The 11,025-nt window shown below is 42.0% G+C and overlaps 1 protein-coding gene across 1 annotated transcript in view; it reads right to left on the bottom strand.

Annotated features, from left to right (window-relative positions):
• The window catches only part of LOC102312820 (protocadherin Fat 3), a gene marked incomplete at both ends in the record, with an annotated part of 48,634 nt that overhangs the window by 19,994 nt on the left and 17,615 nt on the right, over positions 1–11,025 (bottom strand).

Genomic DNA, 11,025 nt, shown 5'->3' with positions numbered 1-11,025 from the left:
GCGATATGGCAGCCTCGCTTCTGTCAGTCTGCCCCAGGGCAGCTGTGGCTACAACTGTAGCTTGCCTCCACCAGTGTATGAATGTGAGAGTGAATGAATAATGGTATTGTAAAGCGCTTTGGGTGCCTTGAAAAGCGCTATATAAATCCAATCCATTATTATTATATCAGCAAATAGGCTACCTATTCCAGAGCCCACAGTTTTTAGTGGTGATCCACTCAAGTTTAATCATTGGAAGTCATCCTTCCAAGCTCTAATTGAAAAGAAAAACATTCCAAGCTCAGAGAAAATATTCTTCCTTCAGAAATCTGTTGGAGGAGTGGCTAGAGAGGCATTAGACGGTTATTTTCTGATTGGTTCAGATACTGCATATGATGCTGCATGGGAACTGCTCAATGAGCGATACAGCCAGCCTTTTATGATTGCCAAAAGCCTGCCGAGACAAATTACATGCCTGGCCAAAAACAGCGTGAAGAGAGAGCGCTGACGTAAGGAAATTTGTGGACTTTTTACACAGTTGTGAATGTGCCATGGGTCACAATGAGAGTCTGCGTATTCTTGGTGATGGCATTGAAAATCAAAAACTGACAGCCAAGTTGCCTGACTGGTTAAGCAACAGATGGAACCAAAAAGCCACGCAGTATCAGCTAGAGCAGGGGTGGGCAACTCCAGGCCTCGAGGGCCGGTGTCCCTGCAGGTTTTAGATATGTCCTTCAACCAACACAGTTGATTTAAATGGCTAACGGCCTGGTAACGAACTAATCATGTGGTTCAGGTGTGTTGACCCAAGGTGAGATCTAAAACCTGCAGGACACCGGCCCTTGGGGCCTGGAATTGCCCACCCCTGAGGATGGAAGCATGGAAGGTTCCCAGATTTTAAGTATTTTTGTAACTTTCCTGACTTTGCAGCAAGGGGATTTGGAAAAGACAAGATCTAAACCTCAGAATGTAGTGACCTCTAAGAACCAAGCAGCAAGTGCAAGGATTTTTGCAACTAACACCACTGAGAAAAACATAAGCACATGTATGTTTTGTAAGAAAACAGGATATGTCTTGCACAAGTGTCGTAGACTAACTGCAAGGCCAGTTGCTGACCGAGTGAAGTTCATTCAAGGTGAGAAACTGTGCTTTGGCTGTTTGAGTCCTGGCCATCAATCCAAGAACTGCAGCAACTGGATGGTCTGTAACACCTGCTCAAAATGCCACCCCACATGCCTACATGAGGACCGCTCAAAACAACAAGACAATGACGAGACAAGGTGCAGTAACGAAAGAAAGCCACAATCGCCGCAAGACACCATTCAAAAAACCACATCCAATAGAGTTGTGCATGATGGTAATAGTGCTCAGACTTCAGCAATAGTTCCTGTTTATGCATCAATGCCAAGTAATTCAAATAAAGAAGTCCTCGTCTATGCTCTGTTAGATTCACAAAGTGACTCTTTGTTCATTCTTGAAGAAGTAGCGGATGCGCTTGATGTTAATGCAGAGCCAGTTAAGTTGAAGCTGACCACAGTGTTGTCTAAGGAGACAATTGTACCATGCAAAAGACTCAAATAAGAGGGTTATCTTCTAAGAAGATCACAGTGTCAACGGTCTACACACGTGAATTCATACCTGCCAATCGTACACACATTCCAACGCCAGACTGCAAGGACATGGCCTCATTTAGAGCATCTTGTGGAACACATTGCCCCGCCGAAGAAATGTGAAATCGGTCTTCTTATCGGGTATAACTGTTCACAAGCACTAATGCCTAGAGAAGTTATGAGTGATGAGAACAACCAGCCCTTCGTACAGAAAACTGATGTAGGCTGGTGCAAAGTGAGCTATGGAGATCCAGGCGAACACTACAGTGATGCAATTGGAGTAAGTCACCACATCATTGTAAAGCGAGTGACCCCTGAACCCAAAGTAACAAGTAAGGTGAAGAGCGAAGTTCATTATGCTTGCAAGACAAGAATTAAGGAGTTGACTGCGCCAGAAGATGTATTTAAGGTGCTGAAATCTGACTTCAGTGAAAGGCTTGGAGAAGAGGCAAATCTCTTGCAAGAAGATCTCCGGTTTTTGACTAAAATGCATGAAGAAATAAAGCACAAAGAAGACGGAAATGCCTCTGCCTTTTAAACAGAGCAGACCAGAGCTACCAAACAATAATAAGCTGTTCAACACCTCATGTGCTTGGAGAGGAAGCTCAAGAGAGACCAGAAATATTGGACAGACTACATGAACTTCATGAAAGACATTATCAGCCATGGTGAAGCAGAAAAGGTCCCAGAAGAAGATCTTGATATACAGTCAGCTTGGTATACAGTGGGGCAAAAAAGTATTTAGTCAGCCACCGATTGTGCAAGTTCCCCCACTTAAAATGATGACAGAAGTCAGTAATTTGCACCAGAGGTACACTTCAACTGTGAGAGACAGAATGTGAAAAAAAAATCCATGAATCCACATGGTAGGATTTGTAAAGAATTTATTCGTAAATTAGGGTGGAAAATAAGTATTTGGTCACCTCAAACAAGGAAAATCTCTGGCTCTCACAGACCTGTAACATCTTCTGTAAGAAGCTTTTCTGTCCCCCACTCGTTACCTGTATGAATGGCACCTGTTTGAACTCATCATCTGTATAAAAGACACCTGTCCACAGCCTCAAACAGTCAGACTCCAAACTCCGCCATGGCCAAGACCAAAGAGCTTTCGAAGGACACCAGGAAAAGTATTGTAGACCTGCACCAGACTGGGAAGAGTGAATCTACAATAGGCAAGCAGCTTGGTGTGAAAAAAATCAACTGTGGGAGCAATCATCAGAAAATGGAAGACATACAAGACCACTGATAATCTCCCTCGATCTGGGGCTCCACGCAAGATCTCATCCCGTGGGGTCAAAATGATCATGAGAACGGTGAGCAAAGATCCCAGAACCACACGGGGGGACCTGGTGAATGACCTGCAGAGAGCTGGGACCAAAGTAACAAAGGTCACCATCAGTAACACACTACAACGGCAGGGAATCAAATCCCGCAGTGCCAGACGTGTTCCGCTGCTGAAGCCAGTGCATGTCCAGGCCCGTCTGAAGTTTGCCAGAGAGCACATGGATGATACAGCAGAGGATTGGGAGAATGTCATGTGGTCAGATGAAACAAAGTAAAACTTTTTGATATAAACTCAACTCGTGTTCGTTTTTATCAGAAGGACTACTGGATGTTTGGCATCCCAAGGAAACATTACCTACGTGGAATGCATGTTTGTTGTAACACATCATCTTTTTTCTTGGCAAGGTTTAAGGACGACTTGAATCCGTGTTAAGGACAGCGACTGATATGTGTCCATGTTCGTGTTAGATTTGTTGTAGCAAAACCTCCTTCCATCAGTGTAGGAACTTTAAGATGGAATGACGAGTCTGGGTCTCCAACAGACAATGATCCAAAACAACCTTTCCCGGTCACAAATTAGTGCTCCGTAAAGGCATTTGGGAAAAGTCGCTGTGATTTACTAGCCATCCCAACCTCAACCCATAGGAAAATCTGGTTCGTTATTTGAAATGTCGGTTTGGTTGGTTGCTCTGCGTACATCCCAAAACATCACTATCTCGGGAAAGATGCTGCATAGAATCAAAAACCACTACTTGGTGTTTGTGGCAAACCTGTAAATACTATAGTAAACTTGGACCTTCTGGTTTTCAAACAAACGTGTTTATTTACCAAAGTATTGATTGTTTTTGTTAGGTGACCAAATACTTATTTTCCACCCTGATTTACGAATAAATTCTTTACAAATCCTACCATGTGAATTCATGGATTTTTTTTTCACATTCTGTCTCTCACAGTTGAAGTGTACCTCTGGTGCAAATTACTGACCTCTGTCATCATTTTAGGTGGGGGAACTTGCACAATCGGTGGCTGACTAAATACTTTTTTTGCCCCACTGTATTCCCCACCATGGTGTATACCACCCTCAAAAGCCAGAGAAACTGCGAGTGGTCTTCGATTGCTCGGCAAGATTTCAAGATATATCATTGAATGACCACCTTCTTACAGGGCCAGAGCTCACAAACACCTTGGTGGGAGTTCTTTGTAGATTTCGAAAGGGCCCAGTCGCTATTATGTGTGATGTGGAATGAATGTTCCATCAATTCCATGTAAAGTCTGAAGACCAAGACTACTTGAGGTTCTTATGGTGGGAGAATGGTGATCTCGAGTCTCTGCCATCAGTTTTTTGGATGAAAGTCCATTTGTTTAGAGCAGCTTCCTCACCTGGCTGTGCCAATTTTGGACTTAAACATCTAGCCACAGAAGGTCAGGATCGATTTAGCCAAAGCACTGTCAAGTTCATCTGAAGAAATTTTTATGTTGATGATGGACTGGTGAGTGTAAGGTCTGATGCTGAGGCAATCGAGCTGATTAAGGAAGCGAGAGAGTTCTGCAGTGCAGGCAAGCTTAGACTACACAAGTTCATTCCCAACAGCAAGAAGGTATTGGAGTCAATACCAAAGGAACAGTGTGCTGACATTGTCAAAGAGCTGGACATAGATTTAGGGGAGCCGCTCCTAGAAAAAGCACTGGGTGTGCAATGGTGCGTATCCTCTGATGACTTTCAGTTCAGAGTAACTGTCAAGAAACACTCAACTCAACCAATGGTATCATGTGCAATCCGAAGACAATCCGGCGGACCATGCTTCGGGAGGGTTATCGGCAGATCAGCTCGTTGCTTCAAATTGGTTCACTGGCCCAGACTTTCTGTGGGAAAAGGAGCTACCCACCAGAGATGCTCAGGTGGGAGAGGTTAGTGACAATGATCCAGAACTTCGAAGGGCTCAGGTGTTCAACACCAGGTGCAAGGTTAAATAGAACATTGTTGGACCGCCTGACTAAGTTTTCTGACTGGAAAAGAGCTGTTAAGGCTATTGCTTGTCTTAAACGTCATGCTAAGCAAGTCAAGGGTCTTGGTCCCAAACTCAATGGAAGTACAAGTGTTGAGGAAAGACAACAAGCTGAACTTTTCATAATCAGATTGGTCCAAAGAGAAGCATTCAGCAGTGAAATCAAGAATTTACAGCAATGCAAGGACGTAAAATCCAAAGACAAAGCAAACTAGCTATGCAAATTAAGTCAATTTTTGGATGAGCAGGGTGTGCTGAGATTAGGCGGCCGCTTAACAAAAAGTGATCTTCATCCACGTGTTAAACATCCTGCCATTCTGCCAAAAACAAGTCACGTGTCTTCTTTATTGATCAAGCATTATCATGAGAAAGTACAGCATCAAGGAAGAGGTATGACTGTAAATGAATTGCGATCTAATGGGATATGGGTCATTGGATGCAGCAGTGCAGTTGCCTCACATATCTTTAAGTGTGTCACATGCAGGAAGTATAGAAGGAACACACAAGATCCAAAAATGGCAGATTTGCCAGAGGACAGAATGGAAATTACCCCTCCATTCACATATTGTGGCATGGATTGCTTTGGACTGTTCTATGTGAAGGATGCAAGAAAGGAACTGAAGAAGTATGGTCTTCTCTTCACTTGTATGTGTTGCAGAGCTGTACATATCGAAATGCTTGATGTGTCACGGTTCTGGGTCAGTTTGACCCAGTATTTTGAGTTGTCATGTTTTGGTTTGATTTTGTATTTTGTATTATATTCTGATTCTTGTTCTTCCTTGACTATTATTAGAATTCTATGTTTCAGTTTAGTTAAGGGTTTAGTTCTTAGGTTTTGTTTTGGTGTCCTCGTTTTTCCTGCAGGTGTAGTTTAGAGTCTTGTCTGCGTCTTTGTGTTGTTATTGTCACGGTCCTGGGTCTGTGACCCAGTGTTTTGAGTTTCTTGTGCCTCTGAGTTTTTTGTATTATGTTCTTAGTTCTCTTTGTTGTCCCAGCTTATTCTTTAGTGTAGTGTCTTAGTTTGGTTTTCTTGTATTCTGTTTAGTTCTCTGAGTATTTAGTAGCTGCCCTCTGTGTCTCTTTGTTGTTGGTGTTGTCTGTGTTCTTAGTTGCTCTGTCTCCCCTAGTCTAGTTCGCGTCTCTGTGTCATACTTCCTGTTTTACATTGAAGGTCCGTGTCTTATGTGAATGTGTTCAGTTTACGCTTCCTTGTCTTGTCAGTTCTTATTTCCCCCAGCTGTGCTCTCCTTCTGTGTCTCATTCCCCTCGTTGCTTCCCAGTATATTTAAACCCTGTGTTTCTCTGAGTCTGTGTCGCGTCGTCCCTCATGCTGTGTGGATCTCCCTGTGAGTTTTAGCTCATTGTTTCCCAGTTTAGCTTAGTTTACTTTGTATGCTCGTTTTTCTGTGACCAGCAAATAAAGCTGTGATTTTGAGTTCATCCCCTGAGTCTGAGTCCTGCACTTTGAGTCCTCATCTCCTGCCTGCCACACAGCATTTCATGACAGTTATTTCCTTTTTTACTTTGAAGGTTCATGTCCATGTGTGATGTCAGCGTGTTCAGTTTTACTTCTCCCCTGACTTTTTATCTGATCTAGTCCTCAGTTCAGAAAAAAAGTTATATAGTGGGTTATTTTAACATCAATATATAAGGCTCAACCGCAGTGGAGGGGTGGTGCAGTGGGTTCAGAGGCACTGGTAGGGGAGTCTGCTTGACGCATCTGTGGGTAGATATTTAATCATGCCTCTGCTGCCTCTAAAAACAGTAGCATGTTGGGAGAAGGAGAGTACTGAGCTGGATGTATGAAAACAGAGCAGAGGAGCAGTGAGTTTTAAGCTGTGTTATTTTCAGCCAAAGTGTGTGAATAAAATAGAATTTGCACTTATCCAAGCGTCTCCAGTGTCAAGTTGGGTAAGTCAGTAATATTAATCCCGGATCGTAAATGATCGCATTCTATTTTAACGAACTCTGGAACTGTCCTGATATATGTCTTAGGAAATGGACATTTAACAGTACTCCCTAAAAACACTATTTTTGAGTGATCATATTTAGATAATGTTTAATTTTTTGAATTACAGTAACAGCACTTTAGCCAGCCTGACAAAGAGTTAGAGCCAAGCAGTCCTTAAGCTTTACCTAGTAATGACTTGATGAATATTCAAATCCATCGCACACGTGTCATAAAGTGGCGCAAATTTCATAACTGCTGAAATTTACTTAAGGTTTTCTCTCATATCGACCTTTCTACATTCAACAACTTAAGCAATTTCTTTCAATTTATTACTAAATCCTATTCCTCCAAAAATGCTCAAAGAGCAGTTCAGAATATTTTGCTACCACTGAAATTAAAAGAACTGTGCTGTAGCAGTTTGAATGTGTGGCATAGCCTTCAGCTTTCAAGGCCCTCTTCAGTAGAACCAGTTCCCAGTTTGAATTTGAAAGACAGACATCGTCTCCACTTTTTAGATTAGGCTTAAGCGGATAACATTTCAGGGGACTGGGTTTGTGACCCAGCATTTTGAGTTTATTTTGTACTTTTGATTTCTTATCAGGGCTCTACAGTGTGACCAATTGAGTTGCAAATGTGACCTAATTTCTCAATGGTGCAACTAAAAAAAAATCCTAGGTTGCACCAGTGCGACCAGCCGTTTGAGTAAAAAAATTTTTTTTAAAAAAAGTGCCCGCAACTCTGAAAGTCCGTGTGCTCAACAACAAACAACATTATGCCCAAATCGTGGTCTAAACCAATCAGAGATAGTCAGGGGTGGGACCTCTTTAATTGTCTGTGGTCCAGATATTCCCGTTGGCCTACATGTATGTACGTTTGATAGTCCAGACGGATAGATAGAGGTGAGTAGTAGGGTGGGTTTCAATAATCGATATTCCGATTAACCCTCTCAGGCTCAAATTAAACTTTTTGTTGCTAATGCACAACCAAGTCCTGCAGTGGTACTTCTGAGTAAAAAAAAAACCCTCATAAAATATGTATGTGGGGTAATTAGGTTGTTAGTTTTTAACTGTTGCAAATCGGCAACGCCTGCCTTGAGAGGGTTAAAACTGATTTTAGCTTGAATAACGCAATATTGATTCATTAAATCCTGAATCAATTGTTAAATATAAATGCATTTTGCCAGTAATGCCAGGAGGTCACCAACCTATTTCAACAACCACCAAACAGCTAAAACAGTAAATGAGAGCAAGTAAACAGATTCCAGATAAATGTAAACACAAAGTGTGGACCTGACGCATCAGTGAGTCGACAGCACACAGATTTTGAGCTACAGGTTTTGTCCCTCTCAGACCAAAATGCACTTCAAGAACAGTTTCCCCATCTTAAATCTCTGTTTTCTGCATTATTCATTTGCTTATTACACACCAGTCTACCATTGTGTACAGCGCTGTCGGTCGCTAAAGCCTCATTTCTGCTGTTCAATACTGAAGAAATATAAACATTTTACAATGATGCCAAATTACAAAACGCTTAGCCATGTCTCTAATAAAGTCTCTGTAACATTACTCTGCTTCACTTCAGCAGCATCGGGTAATGTTCTTATGTTGATTCATGGTTTTGTTACGTTTTTGTTCTACTGCAGAATATTTTTAAGGCAGTTATCTGCTATAAAAAGCGTGGCCAGGAAAATCTCCATCATGTTTTTGTGTTTTATCCTCAGTTACTTTGACACAAAGGCATCTGCTGTGATGCTTACACCTCTGATGAAGTCTCACAAGTGTCAGTACTGATAAATTACCAGAATTGTAATATTTCTGACTGTCTGAGTCAAAATTGAATTGAATCGAATCGATTGAAGGAATCAGTGACGATACCCAGCCCTAGTGAGTAGCCTAGGCCTGACAGAGGTGGATGTAGCTGTGGGTAGTGAGAAAAGATGAAAAGAATGATTGAACTTTTTCGTCAAGGCCTGATCCGTCTGAAATTCATAGCCAGCGCTCTGACACGAAGACATTGACCTTTCAGGGTATGTCTAACACTGGTTTGAAGATGGCATTACATAATGAGCCACATATGATCCACTCTGAGCCAGAGCCCACTGAAAGTAAAAGGGGGAAGGAGTAAACATTTGGAAGAGAGTGGCTTGACCAGTTTCCCTGGCTAAGATACAGTAAAGCTGACAACAAGATGCACTGCATTTACTGTTGTGAGTGTGGAAAGACCATGGCCAGCAATACTGCATTTGTTACTGGTGCTAATACATTTTGAATTGAAACGCTGAAAAAGAACAGTGTATCCAGAAATGACATTATATCAGACCTTCGGTTGCACTGATATGCCCAGAGAAAAAGGACGCGTTTGAGAACGTCTCACTCTCCCGACGTACTGTGACGAGGCGGGTTGAGGACATCGCTGAGAACTTGGAGCTTCAGCTGAAGAACAGAGCTGCATTAAATGTTTTTCTCTGGCTTTGGATGAGAGCTGCGATGTGCGTGATACCACCCAGCTTCTCATCTCCTTACGTGGAATAACTGCAGACTTTCAAATGACAGAGGAGCTGGAAGCCATGCAGTCAATGAAAGGAACAACCACCGGTAATGACTTATTCACAGAGGTAAATGCATGTTTGGACAAATTAGGACTGAAATGGGACAATCTGGCAGGTGTAACAACAGATGGTTGTCCAAATCTGACTGGGAAAATGTAGGACTTTTAAAGAGAATGCAGGATAAAGTGACAGAAATTAATCCTGTGCAGAAATTGACAATTTTGCATTGTATTATACATCAGGAAGTGTTGTGTAAGATAGTGTTAAAGATGGACCACGTTGTTGATGTTGTAACTAAAACAGTTAACTTTATCAGAGCAAGAGCATTAAGTCACAGACAATTTATTGCTCTTTTGGAGGAAAATGAGATGGCACATGGTGACATCAGCTACCACTGCTCTGTCAGGTGGCTCAGCCTAAGCAAGGTACTGAAAAGTGTCTGGGATCTGAGAGAACAGATTCAGGATTTCTGTGTGAAGAAAGGACATGACGTCCCAGAGCTTTCCGATGAAGATTGGGTGGCAGAACTCAGATTTGCTGTGGATGTGACTGCACTAATGAACCAATTAAATGTCAAACTGCAGTGCAGGGGACTTTTTGTGCGTGAGATGTACAGTGCAGTAAAGGCTTTCATGAGGAAGTTGCAGCTTATCTCAAGCCAAGTGAAGGACAACCTTCTGACCCACTAAAGGAGGCTCTTCCAAATGCCAATCACCTCCACAAGTACTCAGCCATATTAGAAGTACTGCATGCAGAGTTTTCAAGGCGATTTCAAGATTTCAAAGCTCTTGAAAATGAAATGGACATGATTTCTTCTCCCTTCACCTGCAGTGTGGATAATGCTTCAAGTGATGTTCAGATGGAACTCATTGACCTGCAGTCTGACACACTTCTGGCAGAGCACTTCAAGTCAGTCTCACTGCTGGACTTTTATTCCTCCCTCAAAGAAGAGAACTTTCCACACCTGAGGAATCATGCTCAGCACATTCTTGTCCTATGTATGTGAACAGACATTCTCGGTGATGAAGTTCAACAAATCCAAACACAGGTCCTCTGTCACTGATGACCACCTCTCAGCTGTTCTTCGCATAGCCACCTCAGACATTCAGCCAGATTTCAATGCCCTTGTTTAAACCCAGAACAGACTGGATTGTTCTCACTGAAAAGGAGGAAAACATGACACAAGTCATTGTATTGTTGCATTTCTATAAACTTCTTGTTTGTTGAGTTAAACATGTTAAAATAAAATAACACTGATTCAGTGGTTGTTTTTGTTTTATTTGGCTTATGCATGCACCACAATTTCACATAGCATAGCCCAATATAAATACTTACATTATTTTATATTAGTTTTATTCTTCTGATTACCAGTACCAGCTATTCGTAATATATAATTTAGTGAATTTTACAATTTAAGAAAGATAAGCAGACTTGGGTTCAAGTTGTCGTTGACGTGGCCCTCTGACACAACTCAGGTTTCTCATGTGGCCCCTTGTAAAAATTAATTGCCCACCCCTGCATTATATGCTGCGATAAATGCACTGTCCAAGTGTCCCCTCTCTAGGGATGGGTATTGATAAGATTTTCACGATTCCGATTCCATTTTCGATTCTGTTTAACGATTCGATTCTTTATCGATTCTCTTAT

Source organism: Haplochromis burtoni, unplaced genomic scaffold (assembly GCF_018398535.1).
Source record: "Haplochromis burtoni strain Fernald_Lab_line unplaced genomic scaffold, NCSU_Asbu1 Contig_726, whole genome shotgun sequence".
Lineage (NCBI taxonomy): Eukaryota > Metazoa > Chordata > Actinopteri > Cichliformes > Cichlidae > Haplochromis > Haplochromis burtoni.
The sequence above is the reverse complement of the archived record's forward strand: the minus strand, read 5'-3'. Positions and strand labels throughout refer to the sequence as shown.